We start from the raw sequence: 23429 nt of genomic DNA, 5'->3' as shown, positions 1-23429 counted from the left end.
ACTGTGTGTAGTTATTACTGTGGTAACTTACAAATAAAAATAGCTCTAGCACATACAATACATCTTAGAACATTTCTATGGATAACCTTGATATGTTGGTGATAGCACAGGGAATTTTCCATTCCCTTTTAAGAAATTAGGGTGGTTTTTTCTTTCTAAAATTATTCCGCACCAAATGTATTTTGTTCACAACGTAAAGATGATGTTTAGGATGGTGACAGGTTGTGATCACAATTTTCTCTGTGCCAAGGATGAGTTTATAAAAATACCATTCTTGCAAGTTTACCAATCATCATTTTATGTTCCTTTCTTAATGTATTTTTGAGAACTATGCCTGTAAAATAGAAAAGGAAACAACTACATCTTAAATAATATTCTGTGTAGTAACTTTTTCCTTTAGAACTTGAAATTAAAAGGACACAAGACATTTTAAATATGCTCCTTAATTAAATGCCTTCAGAATATCTGTTGATTTGTTCTTTCATGGTTAGCACCCAGCACAACTTCTGGCTTAATGCTAAGTATACAAAGATGATAAGGTGCTAAGTCTTTGGACAATACAGGTAATGATTCAAAATGAATCCTGCCTTTATAGGAGCTCAGATGTTACAGAAGAGTGTGAGAGAGTTTATGCAGCATGAAAAGAACAATATGACAGATATTTGAAAGGCAAGGTGCAATCAGAAAGAATGACAAATTCTTGAGAATAAGGATGAAGAAAGGCTGTACAGAATAGGACAAAAAAAAAAGGAGCTGAATCTTGAATGAAGGCAATAGACATTTTACTAATTAAATATGGTGGGTAGAGATGTGGATAAGAAATGGTATTCTGGATAAAGGGGTTGACATATGTAAGAACTGTATATAACATAAACTAATATTTAAATAAAAGATTACAAAAGAATAAAAAATTGACTAACATGACATGATAGGTCTAATGACCCACATAGGTTTCTTTCTTCCCTCGCTGAAGTAATAACTATGATCAGGATTAACTAGTGTATAAAAGGAAGCATTAAACATTTTACCTATCTAGTTGGGATCCAATTTTTTAAAGCATCAGTGAATTATAAATGGTAATGCATATGCAAGAATGTGACTAAATGCTAAGGAGACATTTGAGAATCTATGAATCTTCTCTCCTCAAACTATGTCATTATAAAATTTGATATGTCTTGCATGGGAACTTGTGAATGTTTTAGTGTTTCAAAATTTTGAGTATTTTTTAGAATTTTTTATATAGATAAATATGGAGAATATGATCAACAAATATTTTCCAGATTATACTGAGTATCAAATAGTTATAAATCTTACTTCATAAAGGACTGAAGCAAGTCTATTCTATTAATAAAAGAATTACTTGTGACTGTAAAATACTAAAGCCAACCTAAATACTCAATAGTGGAATTGTTAATACATACGTTACAAATACTATACAGTATTTAAACCCTTTAACTGAAGACATTGAATGGAGAATGTTTCATAATATATGTATATTTTTTTAAAAACTGATTAAATGACTGATTTTAATAGTTTCGGGGGAAAGTCTCAGCATTAAATATGAAGTGTAATAATGATGTCATTCTGAAATTTGTAAAAATACATGTATAAATATATAAATATTATATATTGCAGACACTAAATCACAAAAGAAAGAGGCTGAAATAGCATTTTTTTAGAGTTGGGATTCAGCAAACAACTTGGCTCTAAGGAGGTGCTGTTAACCACTACCCAAAACTACCTTTCTGGCAAGTCACTAAAATATTAGTGGTTGTAATCTCTTGATAGGCAGTTATGATCTTAACTTTTCTTCTTTTTTCATATATTGGCTGAAACTTTTATAATTAACATGTACTAACTAATATTATCATAATACCATAATTTTTTGATAAAAATGACATGACGTTGGTACTAAATTTACCAACTGGGATAATTGAAAGTTTCTGTCTTTCTTACATCAGTTATTCATGGAATGAACATTAATAGGAGTTATTAATGAGCATTAAAAGTCAGAGAAAGTCAGAAAAGAGACATCTCATTCATTCACTCACTCATTCTGATAGCTCAAAAATGTAACCATTGTATTTCCCGTTGTTGTCTAGTGAATCATAAGGTTGTACTTTCGATGTATGTTTTGTAAAGAAGACATGCCCATTGCTCTTGGTAGTACTTTCAAGAGTGGCATCATTTTCTAATAAAGTGGGCTTAATAACCAAAGCAGTTATATTTGGATTTGGCTGCAAAGATAGGCAATGATTGAGAATGATAAAACTAGGCCAAATTATGAAATGTTAGTTGCACCTTAGAGATAATCTTTTTGCCTTTAAAGTCTTTTTTACAGATAAATTAAAACTCTAAAACTTGGGTGAAACAACTTTTCCAGCTAATCAGTAGCAAAATTAAGACTAGATTCCATTCATATTTAGTAACTTCCATGGCAGTGTGCTTTCTACTCTGTAACATTGCCTCCAGTCATTCTGCATTTTTCATATTTGCTTGAAAATATTTTATTAGTAATTTATTTCCAGTCTTCTAATGAAGACATTACAAATCTGAATGCAAATGTATTCATTAAATGAAAAAGGAATCCTGATGAAACCTGCTCTGCTTTGGATCATTTTGATGGAGTATAATGTTTTAACAGTCTCTACTGTTTACTGATATGCTGAGTGAATTTGCAAATTTCCTCTGTGATAGAAACATAAGTGATTTAATAAGCTCATATGATAGAATGTTTAAAACTATATTCATAATTCTTTAGATATTAATTTTGTACATTAACCAGAGACACTGAGTGGAGAATATGTTTAATGGGAAATTTAAATGAAAAATGTAAACTTGGTAACTATATTATATAGACTAGACTTCTGAGGTTTATGGAAAAAATCAAATTTTTCTTAGTAGTTTGTGTAATCTGTGATGATATTTTTCCCCATTCTTTTTGAAATGTTAAATTTATTCAATCAAAAATCAACATGTAATCAATATAAAATTATTAATGAGGTATTTTACATTTTTCCTTTTTATTGAATAAATTTGATATAAAATGTAAAAGATTAAGGTGTACTATGTGTTAACTTAATACATTTATATATTGTAAAATATGTAGCTATATTTATTGCATTACATAATTATAGTACAATTTTGCCTTTATACATTATACTGTGCATTAGATCTCTATGGTTTATTTACTACTTACTATAACTTTGTACCCTTAAACACCATCAGTCTTACTCCACCTCCCGTCCCCTGGTAATCACCATTTTACTCTTTTTTCCACAGGTTTAACTTTTTTAGATTGCACATATAAGTGATAGCATGTAGTACTTGTCTTTGTCTGACTTATTTTGCTAAGCATTTTGCTTAAGGTCCACCTACTCTTGTTGCAAAGGGCAGGATGTCTTTCCTCATGGCTGAATAATATTCCCTTGTGTATATGTACCACATCTTTTTTACCCATTCATCCATTGATGTGTGTTTGGGTTGTTTTCATATCTTGACTGTTCAGAATAATGCTGCAATAAACATGGAAGCCCATATATCTTGTCAAAATCCTGTTTTCTCTTCCTTTGGGTACATACCTAGAAGTCGAATTGCTGGATTGTATAGTAGATCTGTTTTTAATTTTTTGAAGAACCCTCATCTAATTTTCCATAGCAGTTGGGCCAATTTATATTCCTACCAACAATATATACAGGTTCCCTTTCATCACATCCTTGCCAACAACTGTTATCTCTTCTCTTCTTGGTGATAGCCGACCTAACAGGTGTGAGGTGATATCTTCTTGTGGTTCTTATTTGCTTTTACCTGATGATTATTGATGTTCAACATCTTTTCATGTGCCTGTTGGCCATTTTGATGTCCTCTTTGGAAAAGTGTCTTTTTAGTTTTTCTGCCCATTGTTTAATCAGATTGTTTTTCGGTGGTGGTGGTTGTTAAGTTGACTAAGTCCTTTCTATATTGTGGATATAAACTCCTTTTCCAATATATGGTTTGCAAAGATTTTCTCCTATTCTGTAGGTTGTATTTTCATTTTGTTGATGGTTTCCTTTGCTGTGCAGAAACATTTGAGTTTGATGTAGTCCCATTGGTTGAATTTTGTTTTTGTTGTTTGTGCTTCTGGTGCTATGTCCAAAAAATCATTGCCAAATGGACATATATACACTACCAAATGTAAAATAGATAGCTAGTGGGAAGCAGCCACATAGCACAGGGAGATCAGCTTGGTGCTTTGTGTCCACCTAGAGGGGTGGGATAGGGAGGGTGGGAGGGAGAGGCAAGAGGGAGGAGATAGGGGGATATATGTATACATATAGCTGACTCACTTTGTTATAAAGCAGAAACTAACACACCGTTGTAAAGCAATTATACTCCAATAAAGATGTTTGGAAAAAAAAAAATCTTTACCAAGACAATATCAAAGAGCTTCTTCCCTATTTTTATTCAAAAAGTTTAATGGTATCAGGTCTTATGTTTAAGTCTTGGATCCATTTTGAATTAATTTTTGTGAATGGTGTGAGATGGGGGTCCAATTTCATTGTTCCACATGTGTTTCTCCAGTTTTCCCAGCACCATTTGTTGAAGAGACTGTCTTTTTCCCCATTGGGTGTTCTTGGTTCCCTTTTTCAAATATTAGTTGACTATGTATGCCAGAATTTAATTCTGGGATCTAAGTCTGTTATTAATCGGTGTGTTTATTTTAGTGCCAGTACTGTACTGTTTTTATTACTACGGCTTTATAGCATAGTTTGAAATCCATAAGTGTGGTATCTCTGGCTTTTGTTTTTCTCCTCAGGATTGCTTTGACTATTTGGGGTCTTTTGTGGTTCCTCACTAATATTACGATTGTTTCTTCTATTTCTGTGATGGAAGCCTTTAATATTTTGACGGGGATTGTGTTGAATCTGTAGATAGCCATACTACCCAAAGCCATTTTTTAAAAATCAAAACCATTTTAAGAATATTAATTTCTTGATCCATGAACACAGAAAGCCTTTCCATTTGTTTGTGTGTTTTTTGGTTTCATTCAGCAAAGTCTTGTATTTTTCATTGTACAGATCTTTCACTTTCTTGGTTAAATTTATTCCTAAGTATTTATTGTTTTTGATGCTATTGTGAATGGGATCGTTTTCTTTAATTCTTTTTCAGATGTTTCACCCTTAGTGTAAAGGAATGTAACTGATTTCTGTATGTTGTATTTTCATTTGTCACGGGGTATTTTTAAATTTCTCTTAATTTCTTTGTTGATCTATTTGGTGTTCAGTAGCATGTTGTCGAATAGCCACATATTTGTGATTTTTCTAGTTTTCTTCTTTTAATTGATTTCTAGTTTCTAGTTTTCTTCTTTTAATTGATTTCTAGTTTCACCTTTGTGGTCAGAAAAACGATGCTTGATATGTTTTCAGTCTTCTTAAATATAAGACTTGTTTTGTGGCCTAATATATAATCTGTCCTGGAGAAAGTTCCATGTGCACTTGAGAAGAATGTGTATTCTGCTGCTGTTGGGTGGAATGTTCTGTATATATCTAAGTTCATTTGTTCTAAAGTGTGGTTCAATTCCAATTTTTCCTTATTGATTTTCTGTCTAGATGATCTATTTACTGCTGATAGTAGGGTATTGAAATTCTCTACTATTATTGTTGTCTATTTCTTTAAGATTATTTAGTATTTGCTTAATATATTTTGGTGCTTGGGTGTTGGGAGCATATGTATTTAAAATTGTTATATCTTCTTAATGTATGGACCCTTTTATCATTATATAATTATCTTCTCTGTCTCTTGTTACTCTTACTGGCATGAAATATATTTTGTCTGTTATAAAAATGGCCGTACCTATCTTCTTTTGTTTTCTATTTGCTTAGAATATCATCTTCCATCCTTTCACTTGGAGCCTGTGTGTGTCTTTAGAGATGAAATGAGTCTTCTGTAGACAGCATATAGTTGAGTCTTCTTTTTTTTATTCCTCTAGCCTCTCTGTAACTTTCAATTAATGAGTTCAACCCATTTACATTTAGGGTGATTACTGATATGTAAGGATTTACTACTGCCATTTTATCTTCTGCCTTGAGGTTAATTTTCTCTCCATTGTTTCTTTCTCCTTCCCTCTATCTTTGTATAAGTTGGTGATTTTCTATGGTGATTTGCACGACCTCCCATTTTTTGTTTCATGTCTCTATTCTACATTGTTTGCTTTATGGTTACCATGAGGCTTACATAAAACATTTCACAGGTAAATAGTCCTTTTCATGACGATAGCAATTCATCTTCACTCACCTATAAAGGTTTTATCCTTTTACTCTTCCCCTTTTATATTTTTGATGTCACCAATTATCTTTTTATGCTGTGATTTCATTACCAAGTTGTAGTAGCTCTAGTTATTTTTAGTGCTCTTTTTCTTTAATATTTACGCTATAATGAAGGGTTTAATATACTATTGAGAAAAGGGTCAGTTTTCTAATTCTGTCTATTTATCACCTTAATTAGAGTTTTGTGTACTTTTGTCTTTTCCTTTCAACTTGAAGAGCTCCTCTCAACGTTTCTTGTGAGCAGGTTTAGTGGTGGTGAACTCTCTCAGCTTTTGTTTCTCTAGAAAAGCCTTTATTTCTTCTTTATATCTGAAGGATAACTTTGCTGGATGGTCTTCTTGGCTGGAAGTTTTTATCTTTCAATATTTTGAATATGTCATTCTATTCTCTCTTGACCTATAGAGTTTCTGCTGAAAAATCTAGCCTAATTGAGGTTCCTTTGTAGCATATTGTCTTTTTTCTCTGGTTGCCTTTACATTTACCTTTGACTTCTGACACTTTTAATATAATGTGTCTTGGAGAAGTTCTTTTTCTGTTGAGATAATAAGGTGCTCTATTAGCTTCATGGACTTGTGTATCTAGTTCTTATCCCAGGTTTGGGAAGTTCTCAGCTAGTATTTCTTTAAATACACTTTCTGCTCTCTTCTCCTTCTGTTATATCCATTAATCTTGGCTTTCCTAATGCAGTCTGATGGTTCTTGTAGGGTTTCTTCACTTTTTAAAAATCTTAGTTCTCTCTCCTCTTCCACTTGAGTCATTTCTGTATTTGTATTCTGTATTTGTATCGAGCTCACTTATCCCCTCTTCAATCGGATCTGCTCACTCTGCAGTGTTTTTGAATGCATTCTTCATGTCATTTGAGTTCTTCAACTCCAGAATTTGTCTGGTTCTGTTTTAGATTTCAATCTCTTTGGTAAAGCACTCTTTCTGTTTGTTAATTTTATTCCCGAAATTATGATATCGCCTTTCTGGGTTTTCTTGTAACTCATTAAATTTCTTCATAACAGCTATTTTGAATTCCTTATCAGGTAGGTAGCAATATTCCATGTCTTTGGGTTCAGTTGCTGAAAAATTGTCGTTTCCTTTTTGTGATACTGTATTACAATGTTTTTTCATAGTGTTTGATGGAAAGCACCTCAGTTGCCACATTTGAAGTAGCAAATACCTTGTTTAGGTAAGGCTTTGATTCCAACAATTCAACAGATTGATAATTAGGAGCCTTCCTTTTTTTCCCAGAAGGTGGCACTATAGCACCAAGTCTTTGGTTTCTCTTACTGGAGCTGACTGGTTACTAAGCTTGGGAACTTGTGCATTTAAAACAAAACAAAACAAAACAAAACAAAGAAACTGGCAGAGGGAAAAAAGAAAAAATAGAGGAAAAGAGTGGCAGCAGAGTGGGGGAGGTGTGTGCTTAGCACTTGGGGTTTGGGGTGTATCATGGCCTGGTAGTGGAATCCTTGAGTTGGGGGGTCTCAGAGGTTTGTGGGTGGTTCTTTTGCCAGAATCCCAGGGCAGACATCAGGAAATGCTTTCCTTCAGATCTTTGTCTGCTTTCTTCCCTTTCCCTTCCCTCCCCCAGTCACTGCCATTCTCTCCACGAAAAAAAAAAACAATGGGCCTTTCCAGCTGTAGCACTAGGAGCTGGTCAACACCCACTCACCTGTTTCACCCTTCACTTCTGCCAGAGGGTTGTGGCGGCCCACTGCTGGACCTACCACCACTCCCCTCATTTCACAGTGACCTCTGAGTTCCAATCCACCAGTTTCAAGTGCACAGATGGATGTATTGCTCAGGTGTCCCGGTGTATGTTGCGCAGAGGTACCTTTTTTTGTTTCTGGTTACGGATGCCCAACTAATTGCACAATAAATCAAAGGAGTGAGCAAAAAGGAACAACTCACACCACCATGATGCTGACATCACTCTGTCCCAATTCTTAAAACCATATATTTCTCTTTCTCAACACTTTTTTTTTTTAGTAAATACTGCGATAAGAATCTTGGAATTGTTTCTTACACTATCTCTCAATACAGACCAACCGATTATGCCAAAGATGGCTCCCTAAATGTAACTTTGGGAAGAGGGTCAATAACAATTCAGGAATCTATCAGAATCCTTAATGGTCTGACATAATCCGAGGTTACATTTTTGAGCATCTATAGGAATACCACACATCCTTTGGGAAATACCCTATAAATATTGTTTTGCTCAACTGAGCAAATATTTAATATTGAAAAAATATTAAACAGTGGTATATATTTTTTTCTCCCTGGTTAGTACTTAGGGTACTGCTACTTTTCTAGTTGCCAGCTAAGAGCAGTCATAGGTTGCGGCAAACAGTTATATATTGTAGAATTGATTTCTTGTGGAAGTTAAATCTCTAAGAAGGGTGAGTTTCTACAGAGAAGTTACTCCATCTCTACTAAAACGTGAGCCAAGGAGAGAGATGGAGATAAGAAGTTGAGGAATATTGATTCACAGGTGCTATTAGAGCTGAGTTTGATGCAATTATTCAAGGAAAACATGGGAAGGACCAGAAATGTAATAGGTGAAGGGTACTTAGAAGAAACCAGAAGCCATATGGGCAGCATGAGCACCGGAAGGAAATAATTCCTTGGTAGTCATGAGTGAAGAGTATTTCAAGAATGGATTGACCTAAAACGTAAAATGTCAAAGAGGATTAAACAGACGTTTAGCTATTATTTTGGCCATTGGGATGTTACTATTGACCTTGCCTTTGGCCGACAAAGACAGATTGCTGTGCATTTAACACTACATGGGAAAGTTGCTAGTCTTCAAAGAAGTTCAAGAGAAAGATAGAAATTATTTGATAGGGACCTAGGGTAGATTTAGGATACAAGAGCAGCAAATATTTTTTGTCTTAAAAGGAGAGTTGTATGTAGTTGCAAAAGGCAAAGAAGATACTTGGAGCAAATCCTGAGGAGGTGGAAGAGGTGAATCAAGATCACAAATGAAAGAGCTAACCTTGGAAAATAGGAGGCACCTCTCCCATTAAAATTTGAAGGTGGAAAAATAGGGATGGCTGAATATGAAAAGTATGAGAGAAGGGGGAAAGTTTTTTTGAAAGATTATCTTGTAAAATCAACTATTAGATGAAGGTTTTTGGAGTAAGGAAAAAAGACTTGCAGATAGTACTCAAAATGGTGAATAACTGCTTTCAGAAAAAGGGATTTGGGGTGACTTAGAGTCAAAAAATAGAATTCTGGACAGTTTATGGACTGATTCAAAAAAAAGATATTTATTTGTAATGATGCTTTGTTGCATCTGATTCTCCCTGGCAGCCTGATATTTGGAGTGGAGGAGGAGATGGTTAGATTCCTCCAGAGATGGGATTATCAGGATAGTTGTGGTAGAAAGACAAAGAGACCAAGGAATTATTGTTGAACTGGAGAAGTGAGGTCCTTGGAACAATTTGAATGAATCTACAAGTATTGGGACGCCAAACTAAAGACTGATTCAGGAAATTTTCTGGTATAGGTTTACCCCTGTGAAAAACTTAACATCAGTACTGATTTGATCTCAGAGACTTCAACTGTAAATATTTGTTTTCTATAAACACAGACCAAAGGGAATGGAAAAATATCAAGCTCAAAATGACATCAATCATTCAAAACTTTTGCTGGTGTATATATATGGTTGATGTAGAGTAATAATGTAGGAAGAATTCCATCATATACATGTTCACAATAGGGATATAAAGCTTAATGAAACTAAAATGAAACTTTATTAAAAAGTACAGAGTCTAAATCCTAATCACCCAGCCCCAATACAAAAGCTAAAGTAAGTCTTGGTTCAAGATAGAAAATGATATTTATATTTTATTTCTCCATGGTAGATAATTCTTAGAGAGGCAGATAAGTGTGATAGAAAATATCCTTTAAAATATTCAGCTTATTTCAGTCTTGAATGTAGCCTAAATCCAGCTGGAAATGTTATTATCTAGTTGTAGCCATTCCTTTATGTTTAATTCAATGCTATTTATAAATAAATTACTCTAAATAGGTTAATATTATCTACCTTTTGTTAAGTGAGGGAAAAATTCATTACTTTATTATTTCACGTTATTATTAAATGTTTTGTGCTCTAATCATAAATAGAAAAATGGTATCCATTTCGCTCCTTCAAAAGCTAACATTTGAGAGTTTTGATTTTTGACCTCGGGGACTGTTGTGAGGACTGATGGTGAGGCGTGAGTAAGGGCAGGATAAACGTTGGGTTTTTAAATATTCATCTTTATTAATTCTAAATGTGCACATGATAGCTTCTGGATCAAAGATAAGTTATCATTGTTCACTTAAAAATAATGAATGTGTAGTTCTCCACACTCTAATTTTTATCCATAGGCAACGAGATAAAAGTTAGGTATTATGTCCTATAAGTGAAATTTAAAAATTTGTATCATAGGAGAGAAACAGAGAAAAATGAATTTTCTCTCTTTATATACAGGAGAAAGAGGCAACTGCCTCCTCATACCCTCCCAAAAGGAGAAAAAATTTTTTTTGCTTCTTGGAGATGGATGAAAAGGATTCTGTGTTCTCACTCTAATCTTTTGGAATGTAAATACATCTCTCTGAAGGCCAGATAAGATCCAGTGACTCTGGATTTTATGACTAAAGATGTCTCCAAGGTTCTAGGCCTCATTTTCCCTTGAAATGCAAATATGTACCCTTAGAGTTAGATCAGTATCTCTGGAGTTCTCTCAGCATCTCTACAGTTGTCAACTAACTTCCCAAGTCTTACTCTTAGCTCAGGATCCCAAGTTTTAGCAAAATACATGCAAAAGGCCCCAACTCTCTAGAAACACAAAAATATTTTCTCTTTCCACTCAATAGGTAATCTAAGGCTATCTTGGAAAAAGTCATAAGAAGAGATAGGGAATCGTAAGTGGAGCAAGGAGGAAAATTCACTAATGGGCAGTATGCACATATCAGTGTTCGGTTAGGTGGGATGGAGGCTGGAGTGACTGCAGCGACCTGACATGTGACACACTTGGAACATGACCTCAGGGGAGTCCAGGGACAGATCGTAGACCAAAGTCCTGACATGAAAGAGCTCAGAGTCTGCCATATAAGCTCATAAACTGATTCATGGTACAGAAGCAGTTTTTAAGAAAATGTGCGAAGTTGGAGTACTATCAAAAAATTAGGAAGAGACATGGGATAAAGACTTGGTTCCTTCTGTTAGAAAATTTCAAACTTATATATGTAGATGTGGGTCATTATTCATTCAGCACTCATGGACCCTTTCTTACTGAAGACCCATGGCTCTCTTCAGTACTAGAAATTTTTATTGAATTATTTCTTTGGTAATTTCTTTCCTTCCATATCTGCCATTCCCAGTTGTTTGAATTTTCACTAATTTGTTCCTAGTCTTGTTGGATTTGTTTTCTGCTCCTTCTTGTATTTTGTTTTTTCTCTCTGCTTTTTCATTCTGTGTTCTGAAAGATTCTCTTCATTGTTTGTCCTGTCTTTAAAAAAATTTTCTACAAATATATATTTAAGTTACAAAACCTCACTATTATTCTATTTGTCATAGATTTTTATTTGTAGCTGATGAATGTAATATATTCACACACATACGAGGATGTTATCAGAATATTTAATCCTTTTATTTTTAAATTATATGGTTCCTCAAAAATCATTTTTCCTGCTTTTCCTGTTTGTCTACTCTTTCATATCAAAGCTTTTTTTCAAATGTCACATAACCTTTGGTTGTTAGCCATATCTGACAATGAAGTGTGGCTGGGAGCTCTGGAAAGTACTTGGGGATTACTAACAACTTCACTTTGGAGTGAATGGCACAGAGCCAGAAGTTCTGATGGTGTATCGCTAAATGCACCATCAGGAGTTTCACCCTACAGTGCTAACCTCCACTTAAGTTTCCTTGGTTCTTCCCAGACACTTCTTTTTTTAAAGAGAGATTCCTGATGATTTTTATTTAGACCTAAAACATGTGACTGTAGGTAATGTATTGAATATTATTGGAGGAAAGGGGCTTCCTTAGAGATTCCAGTTAGTTCAATTTTTAATGCCCTAGCCCTCACTCTGGCCCTTCTTCAACTTACGCTTTGGGTTCTGAGTTTCTCTGGAGCTCCACTTTACAGCCTCTCTCCAATTGCAGATTCCACTTAGAGCGTTTTAGGTGGAGGTTTCCTCCTCTGCTTCATCAGGCTAACACCTTTTCCTCTGTATCTTTGTTGTAAACTCTCATCTGCTGAATCCCCCTTTCCTATTGTTCATATTGCTGTATATGTATACCATTTTTATTCCTTTTCTATCATACCGTGTATTGTCTAAAAGTCCTGGATGTGAACACGTGCACTTGGTCTCAAGTTAGGCACTAGGGTCAGTGTCTAGCCTCTATAGATGAACAGATGGATTCTGTGAGATTCTTTGTGAGAGAGTTCACTAAAGCTGAAATAAGAAAAAAGCCAGATGCATGTTATCTTAGCCTGAAGCCAAGTTTTGTCCTGAAAAAAACACCAGTCATGATGACAAAACCAAACAGGTAGTAAATGGGCTGAAAGCAAATATAAAATTACTGATGTTAGTTAACAAAGTAATATGACTGTTGAACAACTAAATACAAGTGAGGCATGCCAACAAATGATCTGTAAGATTCTATAGTCAATATTATCTCTGTCCCCTGGAAAGCAGTTACTTTGGGTTTCACAGTTGGGTTTCTGTGATTATCCAGTTTACTTGCTTCCTTGCTGTACCAACAATTCTTTGGATATATAAAGTACAGATGTTTTCCTTGATAATTCTATTATATCAGATGGAACGAAGCACAGTAATCAGAGCTAGGGTTGTTGAACATTTGAAAGGATCTACTTCTTAGTGTCTATAAGAAATTCTTGGATTAGGGTAGAGCTCTTGCATGGCCTCAGGAAAAAAAAAATCTGTTCATTACTGGTTTAAATGGACAGTAGATGGTACATTCAGGCATTCTGAGTGCCCACAACTAATGGTTTCGTCCTCTACATGGTAAATCAGTATATACTTAGATATATCATTGGAACTACAAAATAATAAAACTTGTATAGAAAATACTTCATAGCTAAATTTCAGACTCATTGAAATGTTGTTTACACAGACTAGAGAACTCTCTAATTGCTCGTATTAAATAAAATGATGTACTTTGCAAAATTAGTAATATTTTGGACTATATATCAAATGATTATGTAAAAAAATCAAACAACCATTTAGTTTTAAAATCATAATGATTATAATGAAAAAAATTATAGTGAAAAATTTCATGAAAGTTAAAATAACAAGTATGTATATAATTTTAAAATTCATAACACTCAAAAGCTTATAATGAACAATAGCCCTGCCCTGGTCCTCACCATCAAGTATCATTTTCTTGAGGCAACTAATGAGATGATACAGGTGGAGATAAAATAAAAAGTTTAATCTTAAAACACATGTACATATTAAGATATAATTCACATACCACAAAATTCACCAATTTAAAGTGTACAATCTGGGGGTTCTAGTCTATTCACAATCTATCACAAGATGAAACCATCACCATTATCTAATTTCAGGACATTTGCATTACCCACCCACCCCCCCATCCCATACTCATTAAGCAGTTAACCCCTGCAATCCCCAGCCCCTGGCAACCGCTCATCCACTTTCTGTCTCTGTGGATTTCCCTATTCTAGATATTACATAAAAATGGAATCATGCAATATGTAACGTTTTGAGTCTGGCTTCTTTAGCTTAGCATGTTTTAGAGGTTCATCCACGTTGTCACCTGTATCAATACTTCATTCCTTTTTAGAGCTAAGTATCATTCCACTGTATGAATATACCACACATTGTTTACCTGTTCAACAGTTGATGAAATCTGAGTTGTTTCTGTATACTTTATGGCTATTATGAAAAAATGGTGCTATGAACATTCATGTTGAAGTTTCTGCGTGAGAATATATTTTCAGTTCTCTTGGGAATGGCACTGCTGGGTCATATGGAAATCTATGTTGAACTTTTTAAGGAATCACAAAGCTGTTTTTCACAATGACTGCACTATATTACATTCCTATCAACAGTGTATAAGGGTTCCTGTTTCTCCACATCATTGCTAATGCATGTTATTATCTGTTGTTTTGATTATATCCATACTATTGTATGAAAAGTGGAATCTTAATGTAATTTTGATTTGTGTTTCTATAATGACAATGATAACTTTGTGTGTGTGTGTATTGACTATTTCTAGATCTTCTTCAAATAGATAGCTATTCAATTCCTTTGCTTATTTAAAAATTAAATTATTTGTCTTGTTGGGTTATAAGAACTTTATATATACTTGATACGAGACCCATGTCATATATGTGATGTACAGATATTTTCTTTCATTTTCTGATTTGTCTTTTGACTTTCTTGATAGTTTCTTTTGATGCACAAAAGTGTTCAATTTTGATGAAGTACATTTTACTTCTTATTTTGTTGCTTGTGCTGTAGGTGCCATTTTAAGAAAGCACTGCCTAATCCAAGTGCACAAAGATGTTTTTTGAAATTTTATTTATTTTTTTATACAGCAGGTTCTTGTTAGTTAACCATTTTATACATATTAGTATATATATGTCAATCCCAGTCTCCCAATTCATCACACACACACACACACCCCTGCCACTTTCCCACCTTGGTGCCCATACGCTTGCTCTCTACATCTGTGTCACTATTTCTGCCTTGCAAACCGGTTCATCTGTACCATTTTTCTAGGTTCCTTCCACATATATATCTTAATATATGATATTTGTTTTTCTCTTTCTGACTTACTTTCACTCTGTATGACAGTCTCTAGATCCATCCACATCTCTACAAATGACCCAAATTCGTTCCTTTTTATGGCTGAGTAATATTCCATTGTATATATGTACCACATCTTCTTTATCCATTCGTCAGTCAATGGTCATTTAGGTTGCTTCCATGCCCTGGCTATTGTAAATAGGGCTTCAGTGAACATTGGGGTGCATGTGTCTTTTTGAATTATGGTTTTCTCTGGGTGTATGCCCATTAGTGGGATTGCTGGGTCATATGGTAATTCTATTTTTAGTTTTTTAAGGAACCTCCATACTGTTCTCCATAGTGGCTGTATCAATTTACATTCCCAGCAACAGTGCAAGAGGGTTTCCTTTTCTCCACACCCTCTCCAGCATTTGTTGTTTGTAGATTTTCTGATGATGCCCATTCTAACTGGTGTGAGGTGATACCTCATTGTAGTTTTGATTTGCATTTCTCTAATAATTAGCGATGGTGAGCAGCTTTTCATATGCTTCTTGGCCATCTGTATGTCTTCTTTGGAGAAACGTCTATTTAGGTCTTCTGCCATTTTTGGATTGGGTTTTTTGTTTTAATATTGAGCTGCATGAGCTGTTTATATATTTTGGAGATTAATCCTTTGGCTGTTGATTCGTTTGCAAATATTTTCTCCCATTCTGAGGGTTGTCTTTTTGTATTGTTTGTAGTTTGCTTTGCAAAAGCTTTTAAGTTTCATTAGGTCCCATTTGTTTATTTTTGTTTTTATTCCCATTACTCTAGGAGGTGGATCAAAAAAGATCTTGCTGTGATTTATGTCAAAGAGTGTTCTTCCTATGTTTTCCTCTAAGAGTTTTAAAGTGTCCAGTCTTACATTTAGGTCTCGAATCCATTTTGAGTTTATTTTTGTGTATGGTGTTAGGGAATGTTTTAATATCATTCTTTTACAGGTAACTGTCCAATTTTTCCCAGCACCACTTATTGAAGAGACTGTCTTTTCTCCACTGGATATCCTTGCCTCCTTTGTCATAGATTAGTTGACCATAGGTGTGTGGGTTTACCTTTGGGCTTTCTATCCTTTTCCATTGACCTATGTTACTGCTTTTCTGCCAGTACCATATTGTCTTGATTACTGTAGCTTTGTAGTATAGTCTGAAGTCAGGGAGTCTGATTCCTTGAGCTCTGTTTTTTTCCTTCATGACTTCTTTGGCTATTCGGAGTCTTTTGTGTCTCCATACAAATTTTAAGATTCTTACTTCTAGTTCTGTGTAAAAAAAAAAAAAAAAAAAAAAGCCACTGGTAATTTGATAGGGATTACATTGAATGTAGATTGCTTTGTGTAGTATAGTTATTTTCACAGTGTTGATTCTTTGAATCCAAGAACATGGTATATCTCACCATCTGTTTGTATCATCATTAATTTCTTTGATCAGTGTCTTATAGTTTTCTTCATACAGGTCTTTTGTCTCCCTAGGTAGGTTTATTCCTAGGTATTTTATTCTTTGTGTTGCAGTGGTAAATGCGAGTGTTTCCTTAATTTCTTTCAGATTTTTCATCATTAGTATATAGAAATGCAAGAGATTTCTGTTTATTAATTTTGTATCCTGCAACTTTACCGAATTCATTGATTACCTATAGTACTTTTCTGGGATCTTTAGGATTCTCTATGTATAGTATCATGTCATCTGCAAACAGTGACAGTTTTATTTCTTCTCCAATTTGTATTCCTTTTATTTCTTTTTCTTCTCTGATTGCCATGGCTAGGACTTCCAAAATTACGTTGAATAATAGTGGTGAGACTGGACATCCTTGTCTTTTTCTTGATCTTAGAGGAAATGCTTTCAGTTTTTCACCATTGAGAGTGATGTTTGCTGTGGGTTTGTCATATATGGCCTTTATTATGTTGAGGTAGCTTCCCTCTATGCCCACTTTCTGGAGAGTTTTTATCATAAATGGGTGTTGAATTGTGTCAAAAGCTTTTTCTGCAACTATTGAGATGGTCATGTGGTTTTTATTCTTCAGTTTGTTAATATGGTGTATCATGTTGATTGATTTGAATATATTGAACAATGCTTGCATCCCTGGGATAAACCCCACTTGATCATGGCGTATGATCCTTTTAATGTGTTGTTTGTTTCTGCCTTTGCTAGTATTTTGTTGAGGATTTTTTACATCTATAGTCATCAGTGATATTGGTTTGTAATTTTCATTTTTTTGTACTATTTTGTCTGGTTTTGGAATCAGGGTGATGGTGGCCTCATAGAATGAGTTTGGGAGTGTTCCTTCCTCTGCAATTTTTGGAAGAGTTTGAAAAGAATGGGTATTAGCTCTTCTCTAAATGTTTGATGGAATTCACCTGTGAAGCCTCTGGTCCCGGACTTCTGTTTGTTGGAAGATTTTTTAATCACAGTTTGAATTTCATTACTTGTGAGTGGTCTGTTCATATTTTCTATTTCTTCCTGGTTCAGTCTTGGAAGATTATACCTTTCTAAGGATTTGTCCATTTCTTCCAGGTTGTCCATTTTATTGGCATAGGGTTGCTTGTAGTAGTCTCTTAGGACGCTTTGTATTTCTGCTGTGTCTGTTGTACCTTCTCTTTTTCATTTCTAATTTTACTGATTTGAGTCCTCTGCCTCTTTTCCTTGGTGAGTCTGGCTAAAAGTTTATCAATTTTGTTTATCTTCTCAAAGAACTAGCTTTTACTTTCATTGATCTTTGCTGTTGTTTTCTTTGTTTCTATTTCATTTATTTCTGCTCTGATCTTTATGATTTTTTTCCTTCTGCTAACTTTGGGTTTTGTTTGTTCTTCTTTCTCTAGTTCTTTAGGTGTAAGGTTAGATTGTTTGAGATGTTTCTTGTTTCTTGAGGTAGGCTTGTATTGCTATAAACTTCCCTCTTAGAACTGCTTTTGCTGCATCCCATAGGTTTTGGATCATTGTGTTTTCATTGTAATTTGTCCCTAGGTGGTTTTTGATTTCCTCTTTGATTTCTTAAGTTATCTCTTGGTTATTCAGTAATGTATTGTTTAGCCACCATGTGTTTGTTTTTACGTTTTTCTCCCTGTAATTGATTTCTAATCTCATAGCGTTGTGGTCAGAAAAGATACTTGATATGATTTCAATTTTCTTAAATTTACTGAGGCTTGATTTGTGACCCAAGATGTGATCTATCCTGGAGAATGTTCCGCGTGCACTTGCGAAGAAAGTGTAATCTGCTATTTTTGGATGGAATGTCCTATAAATATCAGTTGTCTATCTGGTCTATTGTGTCATTTAAAGCTTGTGTTTCCCTATTAATTTTCTCTTTGGATGATCTGTCCATTAGTGTAAGTGAGGTGTTAGAGTCCTCCACTATTACTGTGTTACTCTCGATTCCCTCTCTTATAACCGCTGTTAGCAGTTGCCTTATGTATTGAGGTGCTCCTTTGTTGGGTGCATATATATTTATAATTGTTATATCTTCTACTTAGATTGATCCCTTGATCATTATGTATCATTATCCTTCCTTGTCTCTTGTAACATTCTTTATTTTAAAGTCTATTTTATCTGATATGAGTATTGGTACTCCAGCTTTCTTTCTATGTCCATTTGCATGGAATATCTTTTTCCATTACCTCACTTTCAGTCTGTATGTGTCCTTAGGTCTGAAGTGGGTCTCTTGTAGACAGCATATATATGGGTCTTGTTTTTGTAACTATTCAGCGAGTCTGTGTCTTTTGGTTGGAACATTTAATCCATTCACGTTTAAGGTAATTATCGATATGTATGTTCCTATCACCATTTTCTTAATTGTTTTGGGTTTGTTTTTGTAGGTTCTTTTCTTCTCTTGTGTTTCCTGTGTAGAGAGCTTCCTTTAGCATTTGTTGTAGAGGTGGTTTGGTGGTGCTGATTTGTCTTAGCTTTTGCTTGTCTGTAAAGCTTTTGATTTCTCCATCACATCTGAATGAGATCCTTGCCAGGTAGAGTAATCTTGGTTGTAGGTTCTTCCCTTTCATCTTCCCTTTCATCATAAATATATCATGCCACTCCCTTCTGGTGTGCAGTTTCAGCTGAGAAATCAGCTGTTAACTTTATGGGAGTCCCTTCTGTGTTATTTGATGTTTTTCCCTTGCTGTTTTCAATAATTTTTCTTTGTCTTTAATTTTTGTTAGTTTGATTGCTATGTGTGTCAGCATGTGTCTCCTTGGGTTTATCCTGCCTGGGACTCTCTTTGCTTCCTGGACTTGGGTGGCTGTTTCCTTTCCCATGTTAGGGAAGTTTTTGACTTCACTAACAAGGGAAATATTTTCTTGGATCCTTTCTCTCTCTCTTCTCCTTCTAGGACCCCTGTAATGTGAATGTTCTTGTGTTTAATGTTGTCCCAGAGATCTCTTAGGCTGTCTTCATTTCTTGTCATTCTTTTTTCTTCATGCTGTTCCATGGCAGTGAATTCCACCTTTCTGTCTTCCAGGTCACTTACCCTTTCTTCTACCTCAGTTATTCTGCTATTGATTCCTTCTAGTGTCTTTTTCATTTCAGGTGTTGTATTGTTCATCTGTTTGTTTGTTCTTTAATTCTTCTAGGTGTTTTTTAATTCTTCTAGGACTTTGTTAAACATTTCTTGCATCTTCTCAATATTTGCCTCCATTCTTTTTCCAAGGTCCTGGATCATCTGCACTATCATTATTCTGAATTTTTTTTTCTGAAGCTTGCCTATCTCCACTTCATCTAGTTGTTTTTCTGGGCTTCTATCTTGTTCCTTCCTCTGGTACATAGCCCTCTGCCTCTTCATCTTGTCTATCTTTCTGGGAATGTGGTTTTTGTCCACAGCCTGCAAGATTGTAGTTCTTCTTGCTTCTGCTGTCTGCCCTCTGGTTGAAGAGGCTATCTAAGAGGCTTGTGCTAGTTTCCTGATGGGAGGGACTGGTGGTAGGTAGATCTGGGTGTTGCTCTGGTGGGCAGAGCTCAATAAAACTTATTCTGCTTGTCTGCTTATGGTTGGGGCTGGGTTCCCTCCCTGTTGGTTGTTTGGCTTAAGGCGACACAACACTGGAGCCTACCCGGCTCTTTGCTGGGGCTAATGGCAGACTCTGAGAGGGCTCAGGCCAAGGACTACTTTCCAGAACTTCTGCTGCCAGTGTCCTTGTCCTCATGGTGAGCCACAGCCACCCTCTGTCTTTGCAGGAGATCCTCCAACACTATCATGTAGGTCTGGTTCAGTCTCCTATTGGGTCACTGTTCCTTCCCCTGGGTCCCAGTGTGCACACCACTTTGTGTGTGTCCTCCAAGAGTGGAGTCTCTGTTTACCCCAGTCCTCTCCAAGTCCTGGAATCGAATACTGCTAGCCTTTAAAGTTTGATTCTCTAGGAATTCCTCCTCCTGTTGCCTGACCTCCAGGTTGGGAAACCTGACGTGGAGCTCAGAACCTTTACTCTAGTGGGTGGACTTCTGTGGTATAAGTGTTCTCCAGTTTGTGAGTCACCCACCCAGTAGTTACGGGATTTGATTTTATTGTTATTGCACTCCTCCTACCATCTCACTGTGGTGTTTGCTTTGTTTTTGAATGTGGGGTATCTTTTTTGCTGAGTTTCAGTGTCTTGCTGTTGATTATTGTTCAGCAGTTAGTTGTGATTCCAGTGCTCTCACAAGAGGGAGTCCAAATTCACAAAGCTTTATACCTATGTTTTCTTCTAAGAGTTTTGAAGATGCAAGAAGCATTCTTATATTTGGACATTTGACCCTTTTTAAGTTAATTTTTTACATATGATGTGAAGGAGAGAGACCCCTTTATTCTTTTGGTTGTGGGTATTTCATTGTCCTGCCGCCTTTTGTTGAAAAGATTATTTTTCCTCATTTAATTTTCTTCTCTTCTTTGTCAAAAATTGAGTCTTTAGAAATTTGGAGGCATTGATATATTATTGTAGATTCTAGTATAAACCTTGAGAATTCCCACGCCACTTTTATATTTTATATTTGGTTATTTTTTCCCCTTGCAGAAACTTCTGAAATATATATAGATATTAAATGTTTTGAAATTTTACTATCAGTGCTTTGGTGTAGGAAATTTTATATTCCTTATGCAAGGCCTTTATTCTGACATTCAAACATGGGGCAGTTTTATCTGCAAATCTTTGACACACCTCCAGGAGAGAGGTAGGGCTCTGTGTCTCATCTGCGTGAATATGGGCTAGGTTTAGTCACTTGTTTATAACCAATAGCTGCATTGGAAATGATGTGTGACCTTCCAAGGTTATGCCACAAAAGGTGATGGATCTTCTGTATTTCATGCTGAAGCACTCAGACTGGTGGCTTGAGCCACCAGGTAAGAAATCTCATTACCTTGTTACTTCCATTGTGTGTGAGGCCTCTCCACCTGGAGAGGCCAGATGTAGTTCATATGGACTCAGCTGAGGTCACAGGTGTTAAGCCAGCACCAGTCGCCAGATATATGCATGAAAGTGGCTCCAAATGATTCCAGCACACCACCGTTCAGTCACCCCAAGCCATCAGGTGTTCCCCAGGAGAGGGTCCAGGAACTGTGGAAAAGAGACAGGCCATTCTCCCTGTTCCTGTCGAAACTCATAATCCCTGAAGCTATGAGCATGACTAAACGGTTATTTAAAGCAGCTAAATGCTAGGGTATTTTGTTGGCAATAGTATCCAGAACATAAATCTTTCAATTCTGGAGAATATAATTTCTTCCCTTTCTTCTCTCTTTCTGAAACTCTTTTTAGTTGGACGTTGGCCCACCTGGAATGATCCTCTAATTTTCTTACCAGTTTTTCTCCAATGATATGTTGCTTTGTCTTTTTTTTTTTTTTTGGTGGTGGTGGTGGTTTTCCATCTGTGTGCTTGTGTATAGGGAGATTTTCCCTATATTTGTCAGAACTTTTTGTTGAATTTTTAAAATATCTGCTATCTTACTAATTTGCAACAGCTTTTTCCTGTTCTTTTCTGCCTTTTTACTATGTCTTCATTTTTTTGCCTTCGTATATTATTCTATGTTCCTTTTCTGAGGATATTAATTTTGGAATTTTTATATTCTATCTGGCTTCCTCAATTCCTTTTCTTCTGCTTGTTTAGTTTGGTCCTTTTTTTTTTTTTTTTTTCCCAGGTTGGAAGCATACTTCATTGTCCTGCTGACCCTTGGCTGTCTGTTTATATTTGAGTGAATTTGAAGCTACATGCGCATAGTAGTGTTTGCTGACTTCTGGGCTTCCAGTTAGATAATGTTTTTATTTGGGTACCACCTAATCCCTATATTCATATATCACATTTTCTGGGGCCATTCCATTTTCCTAGAGAAGAATCTGTGACCTCCTGCCTATAGAACAGTTTCAGGTAGTGTCCACTTTGCTGGAGCTCATACTAGAAATGGTCTAGGAATGGGGCCCTTAATGGTTTCACCATTGAATTAGTTCCCCTAATTTTAGCCTCTTACCTCTTACCTCTTGTTACTCTCCTATTTCTCCTACACTAGTCGAGAAACTCTGATTCAGTTATTCTGTACAATGGAACCTTCGGGTCTTTGGGGGTCATTGGAGGAATGTAGTCATTTGAGGACCAGATCTGGAGACTACATTAATGTAGAATTTCAATAAATCTCCTTGTATCTACTCCATATCTCACATTACCTTTTTCAATATGCACTCCTAGGATCTATGAAAAAATTACACCCTTTTCGCCAGGACGTTCCTCTAAAGGGGCCCAGGTTTTAGCTATCTCTGCTCTAAAATGTCAGTTTCCCACTTATCTGCATGCTTTCAATCTTCCAAGATGTGTTGAAATTTCTCATCTCTATTGTTTCCTTTTCTTCCCTCTTTCTGATAGTTGTGTTATATATATATATTAAAAATATTTTTATTCTTATTTTACTAGCATTTGGCAATAAATAGTTTTAGTCATGTTTAAAATTTTACAATTAAAAAAATTAAAAAATTAGATTTTAGAACACAGAGCACGTTATATAGTAGTAATAATGATTGTTTATAGTAATATAAATATGATATATTTAATATAATGGAACTTCTGTGACATCTAGAACTGTACTGTACCATCTATAGGTGCTTTTATTTTCTTTGCACCATATTCTTTGGAAAAATATAATGTACATATTTCTCTAAATCACATTTCATGTTTTAAATCACATCTTTATTTCAGAATATGTGGAGGTAGGTTTTAATGTTTCCTAGAGAGGTTGGAATCTAGCAGTTGATAAAGGAGGAATCGGGCAGTTGTTTCAGCCACAGTGCTTTGGGCATGACTAGCCAATTAATTACAATATTTTCTGTCTACAGTACACTTGGGGAATTTATTTAGATCTACTCTCAGAGCTGACTTACCAAGAGGATGCAAGTCAATT

Source organism: Lagenorhynchus albirostris, chromosome 8 (assembly GCF_949774975.1).
Source record: "Lagenorhynchus albirostris chromosome 8, mLagAlb1.1, whole genome shotgun sequence".
NCBI lineage: Eukaryota > Metazoa > Chordata > Mammalia > Artiodactyla > Delphinidae > Lagenorhynchus > Lagenorhynchus albirostris.
This window is presented reverse-complemented; position numbering follows the sequence as displayed.